Source organism: Equus quagga, chromosome 1 (genome assembly GCF_021613505.1).
Source record: "Equus quagga isolate Etosha38 chromosome 1, UCLA_HA_Equagga_1.0, whole genome shotgun sequence".
Taxonomy (NCBI): domain Eukaryota; kingdom Metazoa; phylum Chordata; class Mammalia; order Perissodactyla; family Equidae; genus Equus; species Equus quagga.
The window spans coordinates 158,088,574-158,099,109 of record NC_060267.1 but is presented as its reverse complement, the minus strand read 5'-3'; positions in this window follow the sequence as shown (position 1 = coordinate 158,099,109).

Here is a 10,536-nt window from a genome sequence, read left to right as displayed (position 1 = left end):
ACAGTCCCTCCAGGGACCTGTAGCCAGGTGTGTCAGCAGAGGCTGTGAAGTCAGGAGAGCAGGCTTCAGGGAGCACTGTAGACGAGACCACGGGACCCCTGCCCTTGGCGCGCCAGAAGGACCTAGCAACTGTTACCATCCCGGAATTACTCCCCACTGGGACGCTGGCCCAAGCCTGCAGTAGTCCTCAGAGAGCAGATGGTACGGAAGACCAATGTCCCATCTTCCAAATTACCCCCTTTCAAATAAAAATAAAGCACAGACATTTGTCCTGTGTGCTGCAAGGAGAAATGCGGATGGTAACGGCTGCGGCTCCTCGGGCCAGGCGTGCTTCATTTTGTTTCCATTTTTACTGTCCTATTTCCTTTCAAGCTTTTTCAGAATTGACAGTTCAGTCCATGAAGTCAGTGGGAAGCCACAAGGAGGTATTTGTATGAAGGTACAACTCGTGATGGAAGTGGAGCTGGCGGGGGAACAGCTGTCTTCTTCAGTCCTCAATCTTAGGAGTGGTTCCAAGGTGTTGTCAGAATCTTCTCTCAAAGATAATAAACACAGGAGGTTATCGACTGGAGGAAACACAAATCCAACTAAATAAACAGTGCTCTTTTGTGGCTGCTTTCTGTTCTTTTTCTTTACACTAGTGACATCGAGCAATGATTTCTTATCAGAGCCTGCAAAGGCAGAATTGTGAAATAAACTAAATTTGACTTCAGTTCAACAAAGATTTGTTGAGTAGAGTGCAAAGCGATAGACATCACAGGCCACAGAGATGACTAAGACGTAACTCCTGTTCTCAAGCAGGGTACAGCCAAATGGGGGCTGTGGGGCAGACACATCCCATTGACGAGCTGCAAGGGGTGCATGGTGCAGAGGGGTTCAGAGAAGGGACGAGCCACAATCGAGGCCACGTGAGGGTGTGCAGGAGAGAGCAGAAAAGGCCTGGGGGAGACGGGCCTTCCAGGAAGGTTGGTTAGCGTTTGTCACAATAACGCTGCATTACTCACGCCCAGAGCTCATTCACATGTGTTCAGGTTGGCTTGGGGTTGGCTGATCTACGCTGGCCCGGCTGGGCAGCTCTGCTCATGCTGAGGCTCTGCTGGGCTTGGCTCCGCCCTGCCCAGGGATCACTGGGTTCCACCTTTGTCTGGTCTCGGGCAGTTCTTCTCGCGGTGATGCAGAGGCACGAGAGGCCAACCCAACTGCACAAGCACATCTCAGACCTCTGCGAGGTCACTTCTGCTAACATCCATTTCCCAAAGCAAAGTCACGTGGCCAAGGCCACAGTCAGGGATGGGGAAGTAGACTCTGCCTCTGCAAAGTCACGTGGCCAAGCAGAGAGGGATGAGGAACTGAGGCCAGTAGTTCAATCTGCCAGAAAAGGGCCTTCCAGGCAAAGGGAGCATTGCGTCCCACAGCACAGTTGCTGGAAAATGTGAGTCATGTTCAGAAATAGCAAGTAGCCCTGTGTGATGACAGCACTACGGAGGTGCTGAGAGAAACATTAGTCCTACGAGAAGCTCCACACACAAAAACAAGGGGTTTTATGGTTTAAAAAAATGTAGGGAAATGTTGTGTGCTAGAGTCTGCCTTTGGAGTTTTCCAGTGGGCATCAGCAGAATAAAGGTTCTGACACGTCCTTCGGGAAATAAACCAGTTTCGCTTTGTTCAACCCAATGCTTCCTAAGCTCGCTTGGCCTCAGATCCTGTTCTATCAAGTAACACTCACTGAAATTGCACAGAACTCCTTTTGAGAAATGCTGCATCACACCATAAGATGTGCATATGTAGACAGGCCTGGAAAGCGAGTTTGGACCATGTCACAGGGTCCTTTTGTAGCGAGATAAAGAGACTGTGCTTAATTTCTTAGTGTGCGGGAAGCCTCCAGAGTTTTAAGAAGAGTGACCTAATGGAAAGTACTTTCTGCCTACTTCAACCCTTACCTCGACAAAATTTTTCATAAACACAAATTTTTACTGTTAATAAGGCTTCCTGAGAACTAAAATCAGTAAATAAGCCATGGCCTAAAGTCATGCTGCAAACTTCAGTCATTTGTGCACCATGGTCTTGATTCTGTATGCCACTATACAGTTACTCATTTTTTAAAATTGACTTCCTTTTACCTTAAATATATTTTAAAGGGGAACTTTGGTTTAAAACCACTACCTGTCCATAAACCAATACTCTTCCCGTCAAGATGGGGGGCCTAATTCTCCTCTCCCTGAGTGTGGGCTGGAATGAGGAGTGACTTGCTTCTAGAGAATAGAAAGAAACAAAACTGATAGTGGGAGACTTCAGAAACTAGATCTTAAAAAGCACCGCAGCTTCCTCTCTCTCCCTCTCTTGAATCTCTCGCTCTGGGGGAAGCCAGCTGCCCTGTCATGAGCAGCCCAATAGATGGGCCCCATGTGGTGGCAAACTGAGGCCTCCCACCAACAGTCAGTGAGGAACTGAGGCCCCCAGCCAACAGCCGTGAGAAAGAGCCATCTTGGAAGAAGATCCTCCAGCCCCAATCCAGCCTTCAAATGACTACAGCTCTCACTGACATCTCACCTGCAACCTCATGAGATGCGAAGCAGAGCCGCCCTGCTAAGTCCTTCCCAGATTCTTGACCCTCAGAAACTGAGCGAAGGAACAACTGTTTATTACTTTAAGCTGCTAAGTTTAGGGGTTATTTGTTATGCAGCAATAGAGAACCAATACATGACTATATATGGAAAACCAGGACCACTTGCCATAAATAGAAAGTATCCTGAAAATCAACAAAGTGAAAGCCCAAACAATGTCATTGAATTTTCGTTAGATACTCAATACCCGAGTCTCTGAACCTGGACCAACCCTCTCTTTTTTAAAAACAGAGAGTAGCGTGTGTTGAAAACATGCTAGCTCCACACAATGAAAGACTGCTCAGCCGTGAGAAGAAACAAGTTACTGATACACACAGCAGTGTGGGGGAGTCTCGGACACGAAGAGAAGCCACATACCAAAGAGCACATATGGTACAATGGCGTTTATGTGAAATGTCCAGAATAGGCAAAGATGTCGAGACAGAAAGCAGATCGGTAGTTGCCTGGGGGTGGAAATGGGGATTAACCACAAATGTGTACAGGCGACATGGAGGACACTTTTAGGGATGATGGAAATGTTTTCAAACTGGATTGTGGTGATGCTGTGCAACTCTACACATTTACTAAAACTCATCAAATCATATACTTAAAATGGGTGAATATTATAGTATGTAAATTATACCTCAATAAAGACATTTAAAAATTAAAAACTAAAAGACAGAAAAATGACATTTATTTTCGCTGTATGAGTCTAAGTTAGCCTGTGCCTAAAAGCAACACGTCATATACCAGCAGTGATAGGCTGACCATGCTTGGGCAAGCGCTGTTTGAGAATGTCCCCTCCTGCTGGCATACTCTGTGCCTGGCCAGACCTCAGCCAGAGCGCGAGGCAGTTTGTGATGATGTGAACTTTCTAGAGCCAGGCACTGACTGCCTCTGTGTTTCCGGCACGCAGGCCCCCTGAAACGCCCTATTTCCAGCTCTGCCAAGGACTCCAGAGGCAAACAGCCCTTACTCGAGGAGGTTTTTCAGAAAGCCCTTTTGAAGTCAGAGTGGATGATATGCTAAAGGTTTTTGAACAATAGACCCCTCCTTAGCAAAAAAAAAAAAATCTTTGGTGCTTGTGATAGATTTCGTTTATGGCCTGAATTCATCACCCTCCCCAGCCATACCCAAGACCTTGGCCGCAGTTCTTTTCACTCAAGAGGCGAGTCTGCTTCCCTGTCGCTTGACTTCAGGTTGAGCCACGTGACTTGCTTTGGCCAATGACATGTGACATGCCACGGCAAAGCCTTGGAAAGCACTTGTGAGATTAGTTTGCCCTCTTGTTCTTGGAGGAAGAGCCAACAAGACCTGCTGAGGGAGTGGATGCATGGGTGGGAATGAGCAATGAGTCCCGGGTTTGAGGACTGGGCAACTAGGTGGAAAGCGATGCTATTTACTCGGCTGGGCAGAACGTGGGTAAGATTTGTGTGTAAGACAGGAGCATTAAGGCAGGAGTCAAGATTATGGTTGGAACAGGTTAAGAGATTGTCAAGAATGTGAGGGATCTGAGATTTACCCTCCTTGCAAGTTAGCCTGCCACTGTTTTGGATGCTGACAGAAGACACAAGATGTCTGGGTCAAAGATAAAGGATAGTTTATCACTTACAGCAATAGCGGTAGCCAGAGTATCAGCATTTATCCTCAGGACCATTTGACAATTTAGAGGCAGGAGATTCGTTGACTTCTCTCAGAGTTCACTGCTGTCACCCACGGTGCCTTCCTGCTGCTTCTTTTGGTCTGCAACAGTCCACTTTCAACAACACAGCCAGTCAGATCGTGTCACACTGTTTTCTCCTCTCCCAGCCAGCCCCGTAGCCTTCTCTCATTCCTAGTACACACCAAGGGCAGTTCTGTCTTCTCTTTCCCCGGCTATTCTTTTCTTTTCTTTCAGATTCAATGTCACTTTCTGGGAAATGTCATTCTTGACCAATATGTCTAATGTGGATCTATCACACCACCAGCCCCTTCCTTCATGGCGCCTGCCACAGGCTGTAATTGTTCTAGTCGTTTATTCGTGTTCTTGTTTATTATCTCACTCCCCTGAGAGCAAGTTCCCTGAGGGTAAAGACCTTGGCAGTGTGGTTCCTCCTGTTCATAGTCCAGCACCTGGCACGTGGCAGTTTCTCAATAAATATTTGTAGAATGCAAAATTCTATTTTCCGAAGAGCAGCTTGTGTTCTAAAGGCCCATACGAGCTGGCATTTTGGTAGGATAAATTCTAACAATTATATATTCCTTGAAAAAGGTACATTTTTATAATTTCCTGCGATCTTAGTATTTTTAAGACATTCCAGAAAGCATAATATACAGTTCAGACGGCTTCTTGATGATTTTCTGGACCTTCTGTATTAAATGATAAATGCCCTAACAAGGTTTAAAAGCTGCAAAATTAAATGCAGGGCTCTTTTCCAGGAGGAGTTGAAATACACAGTAGCTTTTAAGTTTCTTTCATCCTCCGAGCCAACCACTCTATGGTAAAGGCTCATGAGTGTTATGGAAATCTTTTGGAGTTTGAGTGTTCACAAAAACATTGCATTTATTTTTAACAATATTGACTGGTCCCCCAGATTACACAAAATCGTGTAGAGTGCTTATGCACTGCTGGCACTTAATAGTCAATAAATGAAAACATGAGGCGTTGGATTGTGACTAACGATACTCTTTTGGAGAAGTTTCTTCTAGTGTGTAAAGTGCTGTCATAATTCTTACATGCATTGCCCTCTTTCTTCAATGCCTCATCTTACAGTTAAGATGTCCAAGAAAAGCTACTCCAATTGACTTCATTGGGTGTGAAGAGTCCTAGGAAACATTTTGCTTTCCTGAGAAAAGGGTTGTATGCAATGGGTACAGCCCTTCTTCACCCCTTCTTCTAGTCTTGGATGTGAATGAGATGGCAGGAACTCTGGTCACCTTTTTGCAACCATGGGGGAAAGCACAAAGAAATCTCAGAGTTACCAGTTGTGTCAAGAGACAGATGCCTAGACGGGATTAAATGTGCAAGGATTTTATTGGGGGAAATGCCTGTGTCAGGGAAAATAGGGAGGGAGCTGAAGAAGACTGGGAGAGCCATCAGATTATGATCAAGTCTGACCCCAAGTGAAGAAGAGGGGAGAGAAGGTTTTACGGTCTAAAGAAAGCTCAGTAAAGCCATCAAGAAGTCTTCAAACCAGGGCCTGCCCAGTAGCTTGGTGGTTAAATTTACCTACTCCACTCTGGCGGCCCAGGGTTGGCCGGTTTGGATCCCCAGCACTAACCTACATACAGCTTATCAAGCCATGCTGTGGCACGGGTCCCACATATAAAATAGAGGAAGCTGGGCACAGCTGTTAGCTCAAGGCCTGTCTTCCTCAGTAAAAAAATAAGAGGAGGCTTGGCGGCAAACATTGTGATGGATTTTAAAGTGCAACAGCTGGAGCCCTTGGTCAACTATGCTCCCTGTAGCTGGAGGTCTATGAGACATATTCCCAACATCCATCTTTGCATGATTGAACCTTTGCCAAAAACTAACTTCCTCTGGGATTCTTGCTTTTGGAGAAAGATAAGTTCCTATTTGTCTGCATATGCCACTGTCCCATTTCCTCTAACTTGCTGCTGAACGCATTCCTAACAGATACACCCTCCACCCCAGCTAAAGCCCAGCCTCCCACCATTTCAGGACTCCCCTCTTTCCTCCTTCCTTTTCTTCCCTCTTGTCTCTTATCTCTCCTTTCCTCCCTTCATTTTCTCCTGCAGAGCAGCTCAATTCAGTCTCTTTCACACTTGAACTCACGCCAGCTCCCAGCCCCCAACTTCCACCTTCAACCCCAAGTTGAATGGGCTTATCAAGTTGTTTTCCCAAAACAAACACTGTTCAAGGAATTCTGGAGCCAGGTGGTAAGATAAAGACTTCAGCTCGCTGTACACACCCCCCCCGACACACACACCCACACACCCACACACACGCACTACAACTGTTCTCTAGGATAGGTTACTTATCTTCCTAACATGTGAAGTACTCTAGAACTAAGGCCATATCTTTTATGTGTAATTTAATTTTATTATAACTCATTTTAAAATGTAGAAAAGTATCAAGAATAATATAACACTCACAAAAACATCACATGGATTTAACAAATGATAACGCTTCACCATATTTGCTTTGAGTCTCATTTTAAGGAACAAATTACTACAAATGATAATAATTACAATACTACCAACTCATAGTGCTGAATATGTGCCAGGTCTTGTGGTAAATAATTCATATGTATTAACTCCTTTAAACCTCATAAAAGTCTGTGAAGTAGGTATTAATATTGTCCCTATTTGTAGATAAGGAACCTGGAGCACAGAGATGCAGAGTAACTTGCTAATAAATGTAAGAGCCAAAATTTGAACCCAGGCAGACTACACTAGATGCAGTTTTTGGATCATATTTGATTCATGCTTACGCTTAGAATATAATAATTACCCAACAGATATTTGTTGAAAGATGAATAAACTCATTAATTTAGTGTGTAAATAAATACAGGACTGACTTGCATACTGAGAGAATTAAGCTCTATGAGATGACCGAATCCTTTTTATGAAAGAACCCAAGCCATAAACTCATAAATTTTCTATTGAGATAGTGTTATCTTGAGTCCTAAAATGTTTTTAACTTTCCCGCCTAGTGGCTTCCTACCAGGAAGAGGCAGAGCTCTTGCATTAGCTATTTACTGCTACATAACAATACCCCAACCCAAAGTGGCTTAAAACAATAGTCCCTTATTACCTCTCACAGTCTCTGTGGTTCAGGGATTCAGGGCTTGTTGAATGCCTTGTCCCTGCTCCACAACCTCTGAGGCCTTGGCTGGATAACGCCAAGACTAGGAGCTGGGTTCATTGGGAGGTTCATTCACTCACACATCTGGCAGTTGGTACAGGCTGTTGCCTGGGGCCCTGTCAGCCTGGGCTTCCTTACAACATGGTAGCTGAGTTCCAAGGGCAAGTGACCCAGAGAGAGAGAGTCAGGAAGAAGCTGCGTTGCCTTTATGACCTTGAAGTCACATAGTACCACTTCCACCTCGTCCTACTGGTCAAGGTAGTTACAAAGCTTGGCCTGGGTTCAAGAGGAGGGAACATAGATCCTCCCTCTCAGTGGAGGTGTGTCAATGTCACATCGTGAGGAAACCAGGTAGGATGGGATATGGACACAATCTACCATAGATTTCAAGAAACAGATAATATAATAGGTATTCTTCCCATGACGAAAGGAGAGTTGATGCCTTTTAACCAATTGGATCCCACTAGGATGTATGAGAATGGACTTTACCAGTGTGTCCACTATTAAAGCAGACTAGGAACAAAAGTTACTATACATTTCAATTATTGTAAAACTAGTACCATGCTTTTTTCTTTACCAGTTCAAATGTTATCAGCCCTTAAAACACTGAATATGCAGGCAGTCTTAAAAATCTAGCCACATCTCATCTTCTATAATTCCAGAGTGTTTTTCTTTCCAATAATTCAGGCCGGCTCCTCCCTCTGCTTCCCTTTGTCTCATGAACCCACTATCCACAGGTCAGTGCGGGGCTGCGGGTCTATGGCACCAGCTCCACCCATACTTTCATCACTAACTCCTGTAAGTCAGAGCAGGTTTGACAAAGGGGTGCTACATTATTCCTGCATCCTTGTGGAAAGAACTACCATCTGGCTGGTTTACATTCCAGGAATGAAGCAGATGTAATTCATACCTTGAGGAAATAAAGGCAACATTCTATTTGACAGTTCAAAAGACTTATTCTCCCTGTCCTGATAGAAAATATCTACTTCCAGAACTGAGCGAGAAAAACGTAATAAAGTGGAAAAGCCTCTGGAAGAAGAGGTGATGGCATCTTTGCTCTGAAAGAGAATGGCAGGTCACTTTTAATGGTCACATCACAGACAGGGCGTTCTTCTGAGTGGCGGGAAATCAAGTAAACCCTTAATGTTTTCTTCAGTCATAACGAGAGAAAGTGCTAAGTGTGCTGAGCGAAAGATGCCCTCGTGCTAAGGTTTTCAGTCTCCTGTGTGTGTACGAAACCCAAGGCTCCTGGCAAATTCCTGCCGTATCTGGAACTGTTCCTGAGAGCGGAGAGGAATGACAGTGTCTAGAGAGCATCATTGCTGCTTCTTTTTTATTAAAGAAAATCAGCCTTTTCCCCTGTCCTAGGACCAGTCAATTTCCACTGTCACTGCATAAATAGCTCTGTGATTTTGGGCATATTTTTTCTAAGGCATGAGTTATTTGAGTTCTCTAATTTAATCATCCTAAGATTATCTTCCTACACCGATTTAATAAAGGAAATTAAAATGTGTTTTCTTTTTGTCAGTATCCTCAACCACCATCTGCTTAAAAATGTGGATATAATCAGCCACTGGAAAGTATGAGAAACAGATCATGTTTATCAAGAAGTTTCGCTCTTTTGAAAAAGTGCGTGAATAAAATTTTGAAATCCCCACGAGGAAAAAAAAAATCTGCCAGAATTTTTAGTTGAAAGAGATTTCATTTCATAGCGAGAGCTGGTAATGTAAAATGATCCCACCAAATATAAACCCATGGCTTCCTGGTAATTGTGTTATTTTTAATACAAATAAGGTATTTTCTTCTAATTTATTGTTTTCCAAAAACTCTTTTTGAAGTCTGTCTGGTAGCACTCAATGGGGCTAAATCTGGGCCACCTGTTCCCATTGGTTTTCATGTACCTTATGCATCTGGAAAATTGCTCCAGTCATCTTTCCACAGTAAGGATTTTCTGGAACAATAAATACTGTTTTTACATTAATAAGAATATTTTTTGAGTAAGGGATATTAATATTAAGATTTTTAAGCTACTTGGAAGATTGACAATTAGTTCTTTCTTCATCAAGGAAAATATACATTGATTTTTTTAATAGCTTTCATGAGATATTAATATACCATGCAATTCACTTATTTAATGTATACAATGCAACTTTTTGATATATTCACAGGGTTGTGCATCCATCACCACAATCTACTTTTAGAATATTTTTGTTCCTCAAAAAAAAAAGCCTGTACTCTTTAGCAGTCATTCCCCAGTCCTTACCCCCAACCTCCAGCCCTGGGCACCCATAAATCTGCTTCCTGTCTATTGATTTGCCTTTTCTGGACATTTCATATAAAAAGATCCATGCAACATGTAGTCTCCCGTGACTGGCTTCTTTTAGTTAACATAATGTTTTCAAGGCTCGTCCAAGTTGTAGTATGTATCAGTACTTCATTCCTTTTTGTGGCCAAATAATATTCCATTGTTCAGATATGCCACATTTTATTTATCCATTCATCAATTGATAGATGTTTGGGCTGTTTCCACTTTTTGGTTATCAAGAACACTGCTCGTGCACAAGTTTTTGTATGGACATATGTTTTCAATTCTCTTCGCCCTATACCTAGGAGTGAAATTTCTGGGTCATACAGTAATTCTATATTTAACTTTTTGAGGAAGTGCCCAACTGTTTCCCACAGTGACCAAACTTCCACTAGCAATGTGCGAGGGTCCACTTTTTCCATATACTCACTGACACTTGTTATCGTCTGCATTTCTCTCTATAGTCATCCTAGTGAGTATGGAATGCTCTCTCATTGTGGTTTTGATTTGAATTTCCCTGATGACAAATGATATTGATCATGTTTTTATGGGTTTGTTGGCCATTTATATATCTTTTTGCAAAAAATTTCTACTCAAATACTTTTGAATTGGGTTGTTTTTTACTTATTGAGTTGCAAGAGTTCTTTGTATATTCTACAAACAAGTTCCTTATCAGATATATCATTTGTAAATATTTTCTTCCATATTTTAGGTTGTCTTTTCACTTTCATGATAATGTTCTTCCATGCACAAAAGTTTTTGAATTTGATACAGTCCAATTTGTTAATTTTTTTCTTTTGTTGCCTGTGCTTTGGGTGTCA